Source organism: Galeopterus variegatus, unplaced genomic scaffold (assembly GCF_000696425.1).
Source record: "Galeopterus variegatus unplaced genomic scaffold, G_variegatus-3.0.2 Scaffold4039, whole genome shotgun sequence".
NCBI classification, from domain to species: domain Eukaryota; kingdom Metazoa; phylum Chordata; class Mammalia; order Dermoptera; family Cynocephalidae; genus Galeopterus; species Galeopterus variegatus.
In genome coordinates, this window is record NW_007730150.1 from 8090 (window position 1) to 12356 (window position 4267).

Consider the following 4267-nt stretch of genomic DNA (forward strand, 5'->3'; position numbering starts at 1 on the left):
AAAAAAAAAAAAAAACCAAACAACCAAGTGGTTAAGTAACCGACCCCGAGATCACACAGCCATTAAGTAGCAGAGCTGGGATTTGAACCCGGTAAGTGAAACACCAGAGTTCATGCTTATAACTTCTATGCTAGCTTTAAAAAATAACAAATGCACAAATGTGCCTGGGGCCTCACCACTTTGCATCTGTCAGTCAGAATGCATTGAGAGATCAGCAGAGTACAGTAACTCCCCGCCTCAGTGCCACCTCCTTCCCAGGAAGAGAAGGCAGTGCGGTCATTAGCTGTCCTTATCCCTGCAGACCTCCCGGAACACATCTTTCTGAAGTCACATCTCCGAAGTAGTGGAAGATATTGAGCCAGTCTCTCAGGGCTAGGGCACTTGAGAAATTGACCACCTCGGTAGCCAATCTCCTAACTAAATTGACCAGGTTTTTTATTGCATCATTGAAAGCCACTCAAAGGGAAAACCACAAAGTTGGTCGCCTTCTAGTAAAGCCCCAGGCAACTAGCTTAATAGATTTCTGCATAAATAAGTCAGGCACTTAGGAGGGCATACTCATTTGTCCAGGCCACAGGGGGACGTGTTGGTTTACAGCAATGGAGATCCTTCAGGAACTTTGCAGAAAGAGTAAATGGAGCTCTGAGCCATATCTACAGGAATGCTGCAGGAATGTTTTTTGGCAGAGTTAAATTTTCTGACAAACTGGATTAAACAGAAAGCCATGTTTTCACAGACTTTCATGGAAAATATTTCTTACCTGCCTTAGGTTGGTTTGCCTGACTTAGCTGGTAAGGTTTAGTAACCAGAACCATTATTTACTTTGTGTGACCACGGCATTCTTGATAAACAGATGCTTCCTGAGACCTGCTCTCAAGAATGAAGGGCCCCAAGACCACACAAGGTGGAAGGAGAGTCTCTTCAATAAATGGTGCTGGGAAACTGGATGCATATGCAGAAGAATGAAATTAGAATTTTATCTCACACCGTATATAAAAGTCAACTCAAAATGGATTAAAAACTTAAATGTAAGACCTGAAAGTGTATAACTACTAGAAGAAAACATAGAGGAAAAGCTCCATGACATTGGTGTGGGCAATGATTTTTTGGACATGACCCCAAAAGCACAGGAAACAAAAGCAAAAATAGACAAATGAGATTGCATCAAATTAAAAAGCTTCTGCACAGCAAAGAAAACAATCAACAGAATAAAGAGACAACCTACAGAATAGGAGAAAGTATTTGCAAACCATACATCTGATAAGGGCATCAATATCAAAATATACAAGGAACTCAAAATACTCAATAGAAAGACGACTAATAACCCAATTAAAAATGAGACAGGTGAAATAGGCCTGGAGAGGGGGCACGTAGGACAGGAGAGGGGCATGCTGTCATTTGGATGGACTGTTCAAAGTCTTCCTTTGGACATGACGTTGAAGCTTACACTTGAAGGATGAGAAGGTGCCAGCACCGTGAAGAGCCAGGAGTAGGGCCTTTCAGGGAGAGGGAACAGTAGGAGCAAAGTCCTCAAGGTCGGAAGGACGTGGCCTATTGGAAGGACAGAAGAAAGAGGAGAGTTGCTGGTGCAGAGAGAAGGAGGGCAGGAAGCTGGGGAGCAGGGCAGGGCCCAGCGCCTGCAGGCCATGTGTGGGGAGCAGGGTTTTATCCTCAGTACACTGGAAGGCATTGAAGGGTTTTAAGCAGGGGCATAACATGGTCCTGTTTATGTTTTAAGCTCACTGTGACCTTGTATAAGAGACTGCTTTGGGGCCAGCCCGGTGGCGCACTGGAGAGTGCGCCGCTTGGGAGTGCAGCGGCGCTCCCGCCAAGGGTTCGGATCCCACGTGGAGACCGGTTCCTGCTCACTGGCTGAGCGCGGTGCGGGCGCAACACCGAGGGTTGCGATCCCATTACCGGTCAGTAAAAAAGACAAAAAGGAAAAAAAAAAAAAGAGAGAGAGACTGCTTTGGATGGGGGGAAGAGTGAAAGCAGGAGGCCTAGGTAGGAGGCCGTGTAATAGTCTAGGCAAGCGATGGAGACTGCTTTGGATCGGGGGAAGAGTGAAAGCAGGAGGCCTAGGTAGGAGGCCGTGTAATAGTCTAGGCAAGCGATGGGTGCTGTTGAGACCAGGGTAGGGGCAGCAGAGATGCAGACATGTGGATGGATTTAGAACTTGGTATTCACGTGGCAAAATCAGCAGCTGATAGAATGGATGTGGGCGTGAGAGAAGGTTCTGGCCTGAGCACCTAGGCAGACAATGATGCCATTTACTGAGATGGGATAACTGAGGGACAAGTTTGGAGGGTGGAGGATAGATGAGTTAATAGAAAGTTCCATTTTGGACATGCTAAAGTAGAGGGTCTGAGAGACATTGAGAGAAGAATTCAAGTAGGCAGTTGTATAGGTGGATACATTGGCACGATGGAGAAGTCCAGGTCCCGCTGAGGGGGGCAGGCTGGGGTGTCAGGTCACCCTGGTCAAATCCTGGCTCACCACTGATCAGCTCTGTGACTTGGGCAGTTCCCCTACCTCGGTTTCTGCATCTCGGGAATGGGGAATCTAACGACACCTACATCAAGGGCTTGTTGTGATTATCGTTGAGTTAATACATGGAAAGAACATAGATTTCAATACTAAATATCCAATAAACATCAGCTTCCTGTAATAACAATTATCACCATTAGCACCTTAGCTACAGCAATTTTCTTGCCATTTGTCTCTTTCTAATTAAAATCAAGGGCCTCAGCAGCTGGTAAACACTTCTGCTGTTGCTCTTGAAATTATTGGTTTATGAAACTGTGAGCTCTGTGGACATGGCATCTGTGTCTCCCTCCTCCATAGCCCCAGCACGGAGCCCAGCAAACAGTAGGTGCTCAGTAATGTTTATCCAGTCACATGGAATACAGCTTGACTGCAGAAGAAAAATGCTTATTTGAATGAGTCCATCAAGCATGAAGGACATCAGAAGGGACGTAGACACAGACAAGAGAGAGGAGACTACAATGGGTTTTTTTCAGTGACAATGATAATTTACAGCATCTTTGCTCCCAAGACAGGAGCTCTTGATTTCACAAAGCGACCTCTTCCAGAATTGGATAGCAGTCTGTTAAAAGAAAGGTTTTCCCTGCAACAAGTCAAATCTGATACCTCCCTGAGATTTACACGCACACACAATCAAGGACGCAGACACTTCAGTGTAACACATGCAGACCCCACCCTTGCCCCTCCCAGAGCCTCTGTGGTGTATGCCCAGGACCTTGTCCTGTTACTCTTACCCACTTCCCTCTGTCCTGTTCATTTTTCCTGAAGCTTCTTTCTTAACCATTTTTAGGGACCATTTGTCCCTTAGATAAAGCCCACAGCCACACCAAGGGTCACCCCTTTTTCCTTTGGAGTTAGATACTGTTTACCTTTAGGAGGGATCCATGGTTTCTCCTCATTTTCTTTCTCGGCCCCTCGATAGGTAGCTCTGCCCTTTCCCAGATAAAAGACAGGACACCCGGTTAAATTTCAGTTTCAGGTAAACAATAGGTAATGTTTTTAGTATAAGTATGTCCCATGAAATATTTGCTAAGTATTTTTATTTACTAAATCTGGCAAACCTAGCTGCAGGAGACCCAAGCTGGAAGCCCCCATGAGCTGGGCCAAGAAGCGCTATGGCACAGCATTCCTTCTGTGCCCTACAGCTTCCTATCTTGGATGCTGATGCCATGGTCTAAAGCCAGGCTTGTGTCCTTCAATCCTCTCCCAGTCCCAGGGAAGTTCTCTGTCTTCCCCAAAGAGTCTCCCAACAGGTTGGAGTGGTCTTGACGGCCCCACCTGCCATGAAAAGGTCTTAATCTTGGAGTCCAGGTCATGGTCAACTATGGGCCCCTAAATACCTTTCATTGTCCCTCCCAGGGCCATCCTACAAATAAGCCTTTGGAGGCTGGCCTAACACCTAGATCCTGAAGCAAGCTGATAGATCAGACCCAACCTCAACACCAGTCCTCCCTCTGCGCTGCATCAGCTCCCCCTGGTGGCCAGAAGCAAACTCCTAGTGTCTAGCATCCAGAGCCCCAGCATCTCCTACCACTGGGTTCCTATTCCAGAACAGCCTTCAGGCCAAGCTCCTCTGCCAGCCAGAGATGAATGATATGTCTGTCAGGAGCCCAGTGACAGGCCAAGTGCACACAATCCCATGCACTTCCTGAGGCTGTCTTTCTGGTTCACCACTGAGGGGCTCTCTCCAGATCCTAGCCTTACTGATGAACAAGAGTCTCAG